We start from the raw sequence: 16110 nt of genomic DNA on the forward strand, positions 1-16110 counted from the left end.
GAAGGATGCAGGGAAGAAAGCTTTCACTTTCTCATCCCACCTTTTGACTTTGGCTGGAAAAAGGCCGTCTCAGCAGAGACCCGTGTACTGTACACAGGAGAAACTGCAGCAGACCTGGGGAGTCTAGCTGAGTGTGCACCAGACCGTGAGAAAGCCCACCCTCATTTAAAAGCCATGTTCAACTTCCAAATGAAGAATATGACTTCTGTCTCATAAGCTAAAATCCCAGAGAGAACATGGCTTCCTCCCAGGTGAAGCCTCAGGGTCCTGAGGAGCTCTGGGGCAGAAAGCAGGCTGGTGCAGAAGGCTGCAGCTGGACCTTGTGATTCCCCTGGTCCTGTGTGAGAAGCTTCCATGTGCTCCCACGCACCCCAGAGTCTTCCTGATGGTGCTGAGCCACCTGCCCGCCCACCCCCTTCCCTGCTGATGGGCAGTTCAGCGAGTCTTTAGTTGCTGCAGGCAGGGACCTTGGGCTGTCACGTGGAATTTGGTAAATTGAAGGCGAGATGATGGAAAGATAGTTGTGGTTTCTGTTCAAGTCAGGAGTCTAATTTTAACCCTTTATCTGCACATTAATATGCAGTGGCTGCTTCTGTATGGTAAGCCTGGGATACATTAATCAGCATAATATATACTGACCAGACCTCAGAGTTTATTGCTGGTGGGAGGAGAGATCCGTTAATGCAGTGACTACTTAGAGGATAATAGGGACTATGAGAGGAAGGGGCAGAGAGCTACGAGAGCCTGTGGTCATCAGAGCGGTCAGAGTGTCAAAGAGGAAGGGAAAAATTTTGTAAGTCGTTGACTCAGGCATGGGGACTTAATGTGTGATCTCTGAAGGTGAATTTGACCTTCCAGGAGAACTTGTTGGCACTGTTTGAAGGGGCAGTATTGGCCCTTCTGGGAGGACTCCTATGCAGTCTGTGCTGTGTCTTTGGTCTTGGTTCCAGTTTCACACACACAAACACACACACACTCATACTCATGCACACGCCCACTCACACATACTCATGCACAACACACACACACACACACACACAGAGTACTGTGCCTACTCCTGGGCTTTCTCCTCTTTAATGAGGTAATATTAGTAACTTAATTGTCTTGAGTTCTGGGAATCATGCTACAGAATTATTGAACTTGAGAAGGGGTCAGACAAGGCAGCCATGAACCTGGGTAGCAGGGATACAGACTACTGTAGAGTAGAGTAGAGCTGGATTGTTGCCATAGAGGAAGGGTGTCGTGTTTGCCGTAAACACACACCAAACATTTTCACCAGCAGAAGAGGTTTGGCCCCTAGATGCCCTGCTCACCAAATTGGAAACACGAGGTACTGACTCAGCCACAGAAAGAAAGTGGACATTGAGTTTGAAGCTTCCATGACATAACAGCTTGCTCTTTCTCAAAAGTGACCTGTTTCTCTCTTGGGGCTCTTGCCCAATGTTTCACTTCCCACACTTTCTTCCTGGGAGAAGAGGAGATGAAATCAGTGTGTTGGCTCCAGGCACTGTGGTGAAAGGTCTTGTCTCATTCAGGAGGCAGGCAAGCTGGACTTGCAGCTGAGTGTGGCCGGTGTTCATTCTCGTGGTCCGCTGGCCACCCGCATTTCCATTACAAGGTCGATCTCACAAAGAACTTTCAAGGTAGATGTATCAAAGAGCTTTACTCAGGCTCCTACTTTACCACACTGCACTTTTTTAAAACTCTTCTGCCTGGAATCTTGGGCCTCCCGGCCCTTTTCAAAGGCTCCTTTCCGCTTTGTAGGAGGGCTTGAATGTTACATGGTGGCAGTGGCAACATTTGTTGTTTTGTTTCCTTGGAACCGAGCTATGTAAATAAAGCTGTGGCGGGAGAGCTGTGCTGCTTCCATCCATTGTCGCCAGCCAGGGCTGGCAGGTCACGCAGGAGATCCTTTTACATTTGAGTTACCTTTTATATCGGCTCTGAGGCCAACGGCAGACACGGAAGCTAAAGATGGAGGACCAGAGTGGGGCGGATGCAGATGGCCATGGAGGCGGCCCTGGATGTGCTCCAGTACACACGTTCCAACGTTCCACACCGCCGCCATCGAAGCTAGCCTCAGTGAGGGACCAGGCATGGGAAGGAAGCCAACAGAGTCGATAGTTGGCCCCGAGGACCTGGGGATAAAAAATACAGAAAATTGTAAATAAAAATTGGGCGATCTGCTTTTGCTTTTGGAAGCTCCAAAATGTACCAGGCAGGGGTGTGTGACCTTCCTGTGTTACCCAGAAATGGCTGTATAACCAGCTGGAAAGGGGCATGTGTTAGGGAGCCCTGTGATTGGAGACTCTGGAAACAGCAAGTTTTAACTATTCTCATTCTGTCCCTCACAGTGTGTGTGAAGGCAGCCATAGCCTAACTGGTGAGGAGGTCTGGTGGCCCAGAGGACCTATTCAGGGGAGTCCCGGCTGCCTAGGAAGCAGATCCCACCAGCCTGTGAAGTGTGAGCTGCAGAATTAAAAGGGATCGTCTGCTTGCCTTGTTGTAGTCCCCTGACGCTGACGTCAGTGTGGAACATTAGAAACCCAGTATTGACATGGGCTTGGCCATTCCGGACCCGAAGCAGGGCTGGAGAGACAGCTCAGCGCTTAAGAACACTGGCTGCTCTTTTAGAGGGCCCAGTTCAGTTCCAAGCTCCCGTATGGTGGTTCACAACCATGTGTGGCTCTAGTCCTAGGGAATCTGGTGCTCGCTTTAGACCTCCACAGGCACTAGCACCCACATGGTGTGCAGACAGACATGTAGGCAAAGCACCCATACACTTAAGAAAGAAAAGAAATATTAAGTGTCTTCTGTATACATTAGGGAATCACATTATCTCGCTTAACCAAATTCTTTTAACTAAAGGTTATGAATAAACTGATTGAAAATTCACTGTTTATTATAGAACGTATACACCATAGATAAAGCAAGTTTGGTGTATTTGAAATAGTATTTTAACGTGTTATGTTTTCTGGAACACTGAGGCTGATTATATTTGATTTGTGTAATCCTTTTGTGTTAACTGCAATTCTTGTTTTCTTATTCTGCATGACTATTTTTGGTAAAAACGTACAAAATGTAAAGCTTACTGTAGCCATTTGCAAGTGTCAAATCCAGTGACATTAAACATGCCTAATGATGAGGAGCTTTTGTGTGTGTCGGGGGATGTGTTGGAGTCTTTCTCATTAGTATCATATTTTTTGAGATAAGGGGTTCTGGTTGAAGCTGGAGCTTAGCAGTTGGCGAGCCTGGGTAGCCATCAAGTCCCAGGCAGCCTCCTGTCTCTGCTGCGTGACACTGGATTTCAGGTGTGTGCTAGCGGTCTGAACTTGGGGGCTCCTCATGCATTTTGCCAACTGAGCCATTGCCCCAGATCATGATGATAGTGTTGCTGGTTTGTTTGGTTGGTTTTTTTCTTGATGACAGACTTTGAATGTGCCCTGTTTGCCTGGGTGACACCGACCACATCTGGCTTGTCAGCATCAAGAATGTTGGCTGTTAAGATGGGCATTAAGTGACTTGGGCCAGTTAAGTTTGAGCATTACAGCACCGTTTATTGTGTTTGCTTCTGCCCCACAACAGCTCGTCTCCCCTGGTCCGTGTAGTAAGTAGTTGAGAAAAGGTATTTATAGTTCTCAGTTTTGGATGACTAGGGTCATATCGCATGTCTTGAGTATCTAACTTAGCCGGAGAAGCTGATTCCCCAGTGCTAAGGCAGATGTGTTTTCAGGACAGACGCGATGTGAAGCCAACCTTTTAAAAGATGGGTTTGTTACAAAATCTACTGTTGTGCTAATAAATGACCATGCTGCGCGTTAACGCGCTCTGCGTCTCTCCCTGCCCTAAGCATTTGAGCGATGGCTGCCTTCCTTAACCGTGAAGTCGGTTCCAGTAGGTAAAAAGCCATGTTTATGTAATATAAACAGCAATGGCCTGTGTTAGAGGTTGACAGTGACACTTCGCTTACTAGAGATCCATCCAGTGGGGAAGGGTGTGAGACGGCCACCCTAACCATTCTGCCACCTCCCTTCCAGCTGTCCCAAATGTTCCCTCTCCTTTATCAAGCCATTCCGGAGGAAAGTCTGTATTTAAATGCATGATATGAAGTTATCTTAACTGCATCTTAATAGATTTACCAGGAAACAGGCTGTGTGTATAATTATCATTTAAATGGCAATTAAAGGCAGGTTTTTCGCCTCGTCGTTATTAGAGTAGCGGGTAGGTGTTTCTCCGCATGAGTTGTGTAAGCAGGGATGCATCTTTGCTCCGGTTGTCAGTCTTAATTACTTAGTAGGCAGTCGGGGTGGAAGAAGAAGCTCCTGCCTGTTTTGCTTTACTAGATAAAATACGAGTCATGGGCCAGGAAGGACCCTGTAAATTTTATTTACAAAGTCCCCCTCCCTCCCTCCTCTCTCTCTTTCCCCTTTTATTCTCTCTCTCTCTCTCTCTCTCTCTCTCTCTCTCTCGCTCTCTCATCTTGCTTTGCTTTCTTTTGGGACAGTTCCTCTGGGGTATGGACACCAGAAGATGCTCTCCCAACCAACATACGAAGGATTGTTAAGGTAGAAGAGACAGAGGCAAATAAACTCCCTGCCTTCCCTCTTTTTGACTAAAGCAAGACATAGACTTAAGGCAAGAGGTGCCCTTTCCACCTTCCTACCTTGTTAACAAAGGTTAAACCACTGAAGACACTGCTGGATCTTATCACTTCAGAGATAGCAAGTGGGGAAATTACATGAGCAAGCAGTGCTAACTTAGGGTAGACAGGTAGGACACTGATCCTGACCCATCAGAAGGGTGATAGTTAACTGGTTCATGTAATCAGAGTTTTAGATGACATGGCAACTTTCAGAATGCAACCAGAGGCCCAGTCAAAACTGTCAGAACAGACGGTTGCTGGGTAGAATTATGATTGAACAAAATCAGCACGGGAACCTCTGCTAACAGACTGAGGGCAGCTCAGTGAAACCTGTCTGTTCAGATTCTCAATCTCAGGTGTAGCATTCCTTCCTCCCAGTCACAGTGCAGAAGCCCTGCAGAGTAAAGGTGACCATCGGGGAATTTCTGTGCTCCACCTTGTGGGGGAGGGGAGAAAGTACTCTGGTCTCTGTGACCTGCCTTGGTCTGGGAGAGGAGGAATCACTGACCCACCCTGGTAGGGGCCGAGAGGAAGAACTGGTCACTGAATAAAGGAGGCAAGAAACCAATGGGCAGGAAAGGTCCAAAAATGCCTCACTTCTCCACCCACAGGGATGGTGTTGCTTTTTTCTCAGTTTGATACTGTAGTGGTAACATAAGGCCAGTTACATGTCTGTAATTGTGCCATCCAATTATCGATTGCAGTATCTGTGACATTTTATCATTTCAAAAGTAACGCAAATCTATACCTTTTCTTCCACTTGTGCTGTGGCTTGAACTCAGGGTTTTAGTAAACGGGTGACCTATCAAGCCACCCCATTTTCCATGGCTGTGCACATTTTAAATAAATTTTTTTTAAAGTTTTATCTCTGCAGGAAACTAGTTTATTGAAGGTTTGTGTGAGGTGGTTGTTAAATATTTAAGAATTATGTTATGAATGATAATATATACCATTCAGTGAGATCCATTTTGTCATCATATAAAAACTACTTCATTTTATCCTTATCACTACTTTGTGTGTTCATGTATATAAGCATATTCATGTCTGCATTTGTGTGCAGGTGCATGTGTGTGTGCATACATGGAAGGCCAGAAGTCAGTACTAGGAATTTTCCTTACCACCCTGTACCATGTATATGAACAAGCATTTATAACATGAACAGGCAGTACTACATGGGGTAGACAGGTGGAATACTGCTTTTTACTTATCATGAGGAAGGGAGATAGACAGACCAGGCTGGCTTCACCTCAGACTCACAGAAATCCACCTGCCTTTGCCTTCCTAATGCTAGGATTGAAGGCCTGTGATACCGTGCACATCTCCGTGTGTGTGTGTGTGTATTCATCTATTTATTTTACATCCCTCCTGGCCACAGCCCACCCCCATCCTCCCCTCCCAGTCCCTCTTCCCTATCCCCCTCCAATCTCCTCCATTTCCATCTCCATCCAGGAAAAGGGCAGGTCTCCCATGAGTATCAATAAAGCACAGCATATCAAGTTACAGTAAGGCTGGGTGTTAAGGCTGGGTAAAGCAATCCAATATGAGAAGTAGGGTCACAAAGCCAGTAAAACAGTTGGAGACAGCCCCTGTTCCCACTCTTAGAGTCCCACCAGAGGACCAAGCCACACAACTGTAAGGCATTTGCAAAGGGCCTAGGTCAGTCCCATGCAGGCGCCCTGGTTGTCGACTCTCTTCTATTCTCCTTCCCACCCAGGGAGATCTTATTTTTCTCAAAAAGGCTTGTTGTAGATTTTGGAAAGAGAGAGAGAGGTCACATTCTCTGTGGAACTCCCCTCTAGTGCTTTTGCAGAGGCTGTGCATGCAGCTGATGCTCTCAGAGCTAGTGTGAACTCTGGATTTGCTTTTGAACTTGACTGAACAAGTTTCTAAGTTTCTCTGAGCTCTACTCTGGTTTTTGAATAGCATATGTCCTTTATGGCCTCAAGCACTTGGACACTTGGTCCCCAGGAGGTGGTGCAGAGGAGATATGGCCTTGCTAGAGAAAGTTTGTCACGGGAGTTGGCTTTGAGAGCTTAAGGCCTCACCTGTGCCGCTGAGTTGGCTCTCTCTGCTTCCTGCACAGTAGAGCACGTGAGCAGTCAGCGTCTTATTCTGCTGCTTCTTCCCCCTCCACGATGGAATCTTAACCGTGCCACCTAGAACCCTGAGTCCAAATAAACTTTATTTATTTATTGGATTTTTCCTAGAACTAGCTCTGTAGACCAGGATGGCCTCGAACTCACAGAGATCTGCCTGCCCCTGCCTCCCGGGTGCTGGGATTAAAGACATGCGCTACCACCGCCCGGCATAAACCTTTTCTTCTTTAAATCGCCGCTGTCTAGGAAGAGAAAAATAACTAATTTATTGATGCCATTCTTGACCAGGTGCACAGGAACTGGTTACCGTGACTGCCAGATAACCCTGACAGCCCTCTCCATTCAGCAGGTGGGAGATTCAGCAGGTGGGAGCCTTGTCCTGCAAACAGCTCCCAGGCGGAGGCAGCTGAGCATGTCACCAGATATCTGTGATGTGGTTCAACAGCAGTATAGCATCAGTGTTCCCAAAGCTAACGAAGGACAAAGTGTGGTGTGACTTCTGACTGGGGAGGTTGTGCTGTAGGGCTCATTCTAATGTGGGCCGGAAATAATAGCCCAGGTGGTAGGGTGCTGGCTTGAGTCCTCAGCTCCACCACCTCAGCGTCAGGTAAGATGATACACATCCATAATCTTAACCCTCAGAGGTGGGGGCGGGAGTTCAGGTGTTCAGGGTCAGCCTTGGCTATATTAAGGTTGAGGCCATTGTGAACTATATGAGACCCTGTCTCAACCAAAAAAGAAGTGCGTAACTTTAGTGTTTTGTGCCCATTTATCCATAGGCGAACATTAAGCCTTAGTTTTATTACCTTAAACTCAATGCTAGGCTTTTTGCAACTCATGACATTGGATGTTTGGTATTGTTTCAAGAGTCTGTTGTAGCAGACACAGCTTTCCTCATGGTGATCCCATCAGAAGTGATTTGCTCTAAGAGACTAAAATTATCCCATGGACATGCAACATTGTCAGCTCGGTCTTAGCTCATAGGGTTGTGAAATTACAGTGTTTAGGAGCAAATCGTGTTTGGCAGGCCATGAGATACAAGAAAAGTTTCTGGTCCCCCAGTAGGTGTGGTCTTGGAGGAAGAAGACAGAATTAAGCACAGTGTAGCGGGACAGGCAATATTCTGACTTGATAATCACATGCTCTCATTTCATCTTAGAATTTTCCTTCTTGTAGCCTAAGGCCACTCAAGCGAAAGCATAATTATACAGTCCTAATCTGTAAGATGCTAAGGTCATTTAGGAGTGCTGTGGCAGTTATCCAGGGGTCCATCGCATTCGAAATGACTTGCAGCCGTCATAATGCAGCCAGTCATGCTGAGTCCCACGGCAGCTCTGCTTTCAGAAATGAAATGTCCTGTTCAGTGGGTGCTTGACAAGCATGCTTCCTGGGGGGTGGACTCTGCATCTGTTGACTGCACCTGCTGCGGGTGATGAAAACGCCCCGGGCTCTGCCATGGCCTGCCCCTTCTGTTCTCTGCCCCACCCACTGTATGCGTGGCCTGCCTCTGCTGAGAGCCAAGCCATCTATATACTCCTGGTTCCTAACTGGGTAATGAGATCCATTACGGTCTGGTGTCATGCGGTCACACAGTAATGGCACTCAAAGTACTCCCATGCCGTCAGAGCAGACATGGGACCCCACCAGCTTGTCTGAGCCCTTCTCCGTAGGGCAGACTAACTTCAGTGCCTCCTCAGACCATTCATCTGTATTTCTTCACATTTGAAATTTGATTTTACATAATCAGAGCCTAATCATATCTGAAAAAAGTATTTTTTTATTTTATATATCTGAGAGTTTTGCCTGCATTTTTAGCTTTATATCGCATGTGAGCAGAACTAGTTATGAATCACGATGTGGGTGCTGGGAATTGAACCCAGGACCTCTGGAAATGCAATTTGTGCTTTTATCCAGGAAATCCTCTCTCCAACCCCATCACATTTTTAGAGGAGTAGCCAGGAGCTGAATAGGAACAGTCTGGGGGGGGGGGGACCTCTTTTACTTTCCCCTTGTGTCAGCTCTCAGGATCCCTGCTGACCAGGAGGAAGTCACAGCCATGTCCTTATCTTCCTTGCTGGTCCTGTCAACACCCTTCCATCTAGCCATTGAAAATACTCTGGGATGGGTCCCTAGGATACAGATAAACAAGAGACTGCATTAGTCCTCAAGGGACTTGGGATCTTAGTTTAACGTTTACCATAAAGCAGTTTGAGGGAAATAGAGCCAGGAACTTAGCCAGTCAGTTCGGTGTGGCCGTGTCACCTGACAGTGCGAGGCAGGACAGGTGATGGAATGGAGAACAGGCAGGCCTCAAACTCAGATCTACCTGCTTCTGCTTCCCCAGTGCTGGGATTAAAGGAGTGTGTCACCATGCCCAGCTGAAATGTCCCTTTTTAACTCTTTGCTTTGGAGCCTTTCAAATCAGTGATGTAATCAGATGTGTGAGACTCTGGTTTTACATAATCAGAGCCTAAAATGTCGATTGCACAAGATAAGAGTATGGCGCTGTGAGTCCTGCCTTTCTGGAATGCAGTCTGCACAGGGATGTCATAGGACTGTGAGCTCTGGGCTGGGAATGTACCTCAGTGGTAGAACACTCTCCTGGTCAAAGCCTTGGGTTCGACTCCCACCCTTATCTTGATTTTTGCTCCATCTTTCATCTTGTGAGTTTCTTGCGCCTATCCCCACAAGACAGCTGTGTTAAGTAAGATTCCAGGACTGTGTGGCTGCCCTTTGCTCTGCTGCGCAGGAGGGTGCTGTCAGTTTCTGCCATCCCTGTGGACCAGCAGAGAGCAAGAACATCCCGACTCCTCCCCTCATGCAGTCATAACCTTGGGGCCTTTTGTTTCTCTATCGGTCACTTGGGAGAATGAGGATTTTCTTCTACATCCCTTAGAAGGAATTTCTGAACTGGGTGGGGGACCTTTGGAAGGTGGGAGGGAAAAGTCTCAGCAGCCTGGCCTCTCTAGCTGCGAGAGTCCATTCTTAGGCTGTTCACGGGGCTGAGTTTTCAAGTTCAAAGTACACACGTGTGTCCTGCCCGTGCCCGGGAGTGGTATACATGGAGCTTGTTTGGATACCCATTAGCATAGTGAAGTTGGGTAACAGAGTTGCCTGCCTCTGCAGCTGGCCTGTCAGAATTGCTGTGCCGGTCTTTGTCCCCATTTTATCCTGCCTAAAGTGCACGATTTATTCTATTCTGAGCAGCATCGCCATTTAGGATTTTCACATTTCATTCTTCCAGCTCAGTACTTTAGTGTTCTGCTGAGGAGGAAGAAAGGGGATAACTGTGGTTACGGTTTCTAAAATTAGTCTGGATGATTTATTTAGCCTGGATAAAGAAACTGAGGCACATGGCTTTTAGTTTTCAGCGGTGGCTTCACCCTGAGATGACAGGTAGTCGTTATGGGAGCTTCCCCGGAGCTCTGCATCTGCTTCTTTGACAAGAGACGGCTCTGGTGTTGGTGAGTTTGAATAGAGAAGTGAGACTCGGTTAATAAACCCAGTGGGTTGTGCAACCTACCTTTCCAAGTCGGCAAAGTGGAGCGGCAGGAAGATTCTTTTTCATGTGTGGAGTTAGTGAAGGTGTCTTTTGTTTGTTTTTGACGGGGTTTCAGTGATAATCCCTAATCTATTCCAAAATCACCCGATAGCCTGCCGACCAGAAAAATTATCGGTGTAACATTGTAAGGGGGTGGGGCATCAATTGACATTACATATGAGAAACTAAACGTTTTGTTTTGGCCCAGTGCTCTCAGTTTAGAATTCTCAGCAGAAGAACCGCATGAACAAGGGTGAAGGAGAGGATGTAGCTCCGTGGTAGAGTGCTTGCTTACCATGGACAAGGTTCTAGGTTCAGTTCCCACAGGGGAAGAAGGAAGAGGGCGTGTCGTATAAGCCTAGTTCAGAGACCTCTGTAGCCTTATTAGCAATAAACAAGGAGTGGCTTTAAGACCGTGACACATTTGTAATGCTTTATCAGAAATAGTGCCCGGACACTTGGCGGCATGAAAAGGCACGTGAGGGTCAGAGGAAACCTGCACGTTATTCCGTGGAGCTTCACGGGGCATCTTTGTGAGCTGCAGGCCAGGAGCAACAAAGTAGCAAACTCCATGGAGGAAACTCTCACGAAGATATTTTTACTTGTAAAAGACAAATAAGGATCAATAATGTGCTTCGTTCTCTTTTAAAACGAACTGTCTACGTCTTGTGCCTTGTGAGTTACTGCTGTGAGTGACCTGGAGTGTCTGCTGAAAGGTCAAAGGCCATCATATCTGCCTCAAGTTTTTCAAAAGATGCATTTTTGAGCTGGGCGGTGGTGGTGAATGCCTTTAATCCCAGCACTCCAGAGGCAGAGGCAGGAGGATCTCTTAAGGTCGAGGTCAGCCTGGTCTACAAGAGCTAGTTCCAGGACAGACTCCAAAACATCAGCAAAACCCTGTCTCAAAAAAATAAAAATAAAAAAATAAAAAGTTGCATTTGAGAACCATGTAAGTAGAAAATGATCTTGCAGTCCTAGGATGCATAAAATATAACAATGTGCTTATGATTTCTCTTCAGGAATTCCTCAGATCAAAACTAATTGCAGAGTTTCCGGCTGACCAGCATTCATAGGGTAAGATGAGCATTTCCAGTTGTGAACACATGGCTGCGATTATTACAATTTAGTTGGTAGCTTGGGGCAAAATAGAATACAGAAAAAGATTGCCATACTTACAGATGTTTTGAGTAAAATCGCTTTGATATGTTTAAACTGGTTAAGCAGAAATTTAAATCTGTGTTATTTCAATTAAAATGTCCTCTTCCCAGCCTTTGTGGGTTTTGTAAGCAGGATGTGTGTATGTTCAATTGGTTACTTTTTTTTTTTAACCACTAAAGATCGAAAGACTATAATAATCTATGAAAGATTTAGACTTCATGCCTATGTATTTTATTTGGGCATGTTATCCTTTTTGTTGTTCCATTGGCTGATTCAGACTGTCTCTTGTATGGCAGGCTGATCTCAAACTCACTGCGTAGCCAGGGAAGGCCTTGAACTTCTGACTCTATTGACTGCACCTTCTGAGTAGTGGGATTTCAGACACGTGCCACCATGCCTCTATGCCCTGTTGGAAACTGAACCTAACCCTATGCGTTCCGGGTAGACACTTTACCAAGTGAACCCCATACTCAGCTCCCAAGTGTAATTCATTCAGCCCATTTGCCATGTTGCTGATCTGTTGAGCTGCCCGAGCTTTTAAAAGCTTAGAACAGGTTTTGCTGATCTGCTGCTTCTGACTGCTTAGTGGCCTCTCAATCACTTCTGTGTTGTTTTGTATCTAAACTTTTTGCCTTGGCTGCATGCAGGCTTGCTGTCATTCTCCTCCTTGCCAGAATACACTCCTGTCTGACCCTCATGCCTCCCAGGCCTGCGGCTCCCTCTGCCTGGAATGATCTTCAGTGGGCTGAGTGCTGAGTGCTTACTCGCTTAATCACTGTTCTAGTGGTTGTCCAAGCAAGCCATCCTTCTCGGGGTCCATAGTCTTCACAGTGCTTTCGGTCTCCCTGTGTCTGTGTGTTTGGTTGTGGTTTCTTCTCTTCCTGCTCAGTAAAATACTTAAGGACAGAGACCTCCTCAACTGAGGATTGCACCCAGGGCCTTGTGCATGCTTCCACTGAGATTCTTTCATAGCTCATCGTGCGTCCTGTATGTCTGTATATCCCTAAGACTTAGATCTGTTGGTACGGAACGGGCATTGTCAGTATTTGGAGCATGAGCAGCTAAGCTCTGAGCTTCCTCTGACTGGGGCTGCAGTTCTGGATTCTGTGCCGTGCATGCATTCCCTTTGTGCATCTTGTTTACGTAAGGGCCACTCAAGGACTCTGCTAGGTTTACCCCATTGTCCCTCTCGTGGAGTCGCCACAGGTCTGGAGATGATGGTGCCCCACTTCCCACTCATCTCAGGAGAGCAGATGAGACTGCTCTTGGTCTGCCTCATGCTGGCATGCCTGCGCTCCGTAACTGAGTGCACAAATGCTAACCCAGAAAAGGGATTTTAAATGAGTGACTATGCCTTTAAGGATTTTTCAAGCATTTTAGTTTATTTATCCCACATCTAAAATCTCTCATTCTTTTACACTTTAAGAGGGATTATAACATGTTTTCTTGAGTCTATATGCAGCTTCATGTTTCTAAGGAAGACCATTATCAGTGTTTCCAAGCTCGGCTCTGGGCTGTAACCCAGGTTCTGTTACCGTCCGTCTGTGGAGAAACGACCTCACTTCTCTGAAGGTGTTTCTTATTCAGTTAAGAGTGGACTCTGGTTTCTGTACTCCACGTGGCTGCTCTGTGAAGGACGTAGAAGGGTGACGTGTTCCTGACTGATGGTCTCCTTTCTCAGCATGGTAACCTGAGAGGAGAGAGAGAGTGTGACTCAGAAGAGTGTGGCCCCACCTTACGATGACTCTCTTACTCTGGGGGAGTTGGCCAGGAAAATAGTTTTTAAGATAATGAGAACTAACGAAGGATTCGAGCTTGCCTTCTTAGGCCATCTCTGGGAGAGTTGTTTTAGAGCCCATGTGGTTGCACATGACAATCATCCCAGCATTCAGGAAGCTGAGGCAGGAGGATCATGAGACCTGGCTTAACCTGGGCTACATAATAAGCCCCTGTCTCAATAAAAACTCCAAAGCCAAAAATCAACGTACTGTTTTAGATGATAGAGTAGCCTACTAAAATCATTGCCAATTTATATTTCCAAAACATACCATCATCTAAAGCTAATATATGACATATTCTGTAGCTTGTAGAAACAGAGTAGAGCAGCTTTCCTTAACCTTCAAACAACATAGAACTGGACACCGTGGAGCGCTTTAATCCCAGCACTCCAGAGGCAGTGGCAGGTGGATCTCTAAGGTCAAGGCCAGCCTAGTATTGATGAGGTCCAGGCCAACCAAAGATTCAGAGTGAGACCCTGTTGATGTGGGATTCCCCTCTGTATGCTATGAATATGTTTTATTACCATTGGCTAATAAAGAAACTGCTTTGGCCTATGTCAGGGCAGAATATAGCCAGGCAGGAAATCTGAACAGAGATGTATATAGAGAGAGTAGGCGAAGTCAAGGAGACACCATGCAGCTACCAAAGGAGAAAGATGCCATGGGAACCTTACTGGTATGCCCCAGCCTCATGGTGATACACAGATGAATACAAATGGGTTAATTTTAGATGTAAGAGCTAGCTAGGAATATGCCTAAGCTATTGGCCAAACAGTGTTGTAATTATTATAGTTTCTGTGTGATTATTCAGGTCTGGGCGGCCAGGAAACAAACAAGCAGTCTCTGCTTATACCCTGTTACCAAAAAAAAACAAAAACCAAATAAACAAACAAAAACCCAGTTCTGTTTCATTGGGATTTCAGGATTGTATTCATTCAGTAACTAGCTTATGTCTTTCATATTCAATCTATTTGTTCAGTACTTTTCCCCTAGGACTTCCAGTGAATAAACTGATTTTTATCTGGAACATTATTTATGATTCCTTAACAAACTCATTAGGGAATTGCCAGGTGACCATTACCTATCTGCATTTGATTTTTCTGTGGACTTAAATTCTGATCCCTGTGCCCACAGAATATTTTCTTCACTGCCTTTTCCAATCTTACCACCCCCTCCACGCCTCAGCAGTTCTGTTCCACACCCAGCAGAATAAAACGGTGCCTCAGAGAATTCTTCCCTGAGGCCCTGTTCCCTCCCTGGTTGGTCACAGTATCCCACAGTAGATTAAGACCCCATTACTGGTCTTGGTGCTAAAGTGATCTCTAAGGTAAGGAATCTCAAGTGACATAGACCTTCTGAACCTGTGACCTGAAGTTTCCTCTGGGAAACCAACTCCGTTGGCAGTCAGCCTGAAGAACCTCTTGGACATTGGGAGGCCTCAGCCAAAAGCTCAGAGTGGACTCCAGGTCACAGCAGTGGCCCAAGTGCAGCCCTGTGACTGGGGCATGCTGGGTGTTCCAGGCATCCCGGCATCAGCCCTGTGACTGGGGCATGCTGGGTGTTCCAGGCATCCCGGCATCAGCCCTGTGACTGGGGCATACTGGGTGTTCCGGGCATCCCAGCAGGCACCATATGAAACAGAACTGTTCATCATTCAACAGAATCATGGGAAATAATGAAATGTTTATTTTAGATAGTGAGATTTGGTGTGGTTCTTGACAGACCAAATGACAATGGCAGAAAGTGATAACTTGAAGTGAGCCTCCCGCTGCTGTAATGAAACCTATAGCACGGGCACAGTGTGCAGCTGGCAAAGACCCTTAAGCTTGTTGTCGGGGGCCAGTAAGGAAGCCGGTCCTCAGGGATGAACAGAACGTGTGCAACCGTCACCTGTGTGGGATGTTAGCGGAGCACTGGAGGCCCCCTTTTCTAGCCACGATGATCCCGGTTTTGGGAGAAATGGATTAAGGAACATTCAGGGTTTAAGCAGGATTTAGAGGAAATATTTCCTGTCTAAAATTGTCTAGGATCCTACATAAAATGATTTTTTTTTATTCCTTGTTTCTGCACCCCACAGAAGGGCTTTAAAAAAGAAAATGACCTCAGTTGCAAACATCAGACTCAGGACGACACTCCAGGGCACTCACAGTAAAGATAAGTCAGGACATGTGTAAGACCCTCAGTAGAAATCTGAAAGCAAATTAAGGCAACCCCACCCCCCCTCCCCATCTTCTCAGCCAGAGGTGATGTCATAGCATCCTGGACCTGATTAAGACGGCAGGATCCTGGTCTCAAGTTGGAACTCGATTTCATGGTGGGGTGAAACTTTTGCTGGAGGGTTAGTGTGCTTTGCATGTAGAAAACATGGAAATCATTTATGACCAGAAGATTTCTGGAGCACAGCCGAGGATTTATTGTTACAGAAAAGTACGGCCTGCTTTTCCCCTTCTCCCGGGCTAGCCTGAGGCTTCCTTGAGACGTAGTTTGTTTGAAGACAGAAGTGTAGAGGTTCAAGTGTTAGCACCAGCTGCCGTACTAGTGTATGAGGACATTTTGGGCTGGCCAAACAGTGACAGAAAAGATCCATAAGATCTCAATAAATAAACCTTTGTGGGGTTTGAACTATCAGGCTACAGGGTAGAAGACAGGTAGCCAACGCCCTTCTCCCAGGCTCCCTCCCGGGTTCTCACCCTGCGTCCTGCTGAGGCCATCTCACAGCTGTCACAATGAATATGCCCCCCCACACACACACACACAAACACCTCAGTGTTCTTCCTACATTTTGCATTTCTGCATGTTCAGTGTGTCTCATACACATGTGTCATATCTTACTGTGTAAAAGCTGTAAGATCCTATAATGTCAGAAAATCAAACTCTAAATTCATTGGACTCATT

The 16110-nt window shown here is 46.3% G+C and overlaps 1 protein-coding gene across 5 annotated transcripts in view; it reads left to right on the forward strand.

Moving 5' to 3' along the window:
- The window catches only part of Lrrc8b (leucine rich repeat containing 8 VRAC subunit B), a 63295-nt gene that overhangs the window by 30684 nt on the left and 16501 nt on the right, over positions 1-16110 (forward strand). For 3 of the 5 annotated variants that reach the window (XR_007594230.1, XM_050155760.1, XM_050155759.1), the window contains exon 2: positions 11299-11353. The exons of the other annotated variants lie outside the window; for them this stretch is intronic. The gene's annotated coding sequence lies outside the window, so the exon portion shown is untranslated. The remainder of the gene's footprint in view (positions 1-11298; positions 11354-16110) is intronic. 5 annotated transcript variants of the gene reach the window in all.

The sequence above is a fragment of the Alexandromys fortis genome, unplaced genomic scaffold (genome assembly GCF_014885135.2).
Source record: "Alexandromys fortis isolate MF-2015 unplaced genomic scaffold, M_Fortis_MF-2015_v1.1 scaffold_87, whole genome shotgun sequence".
NCBI classification, from domain to species: Eukaryota; Metazoa; Chordata; class Mammalia; order Rodentia; family Cricetidae; genus Alexandromys; species Alexandromys fortis.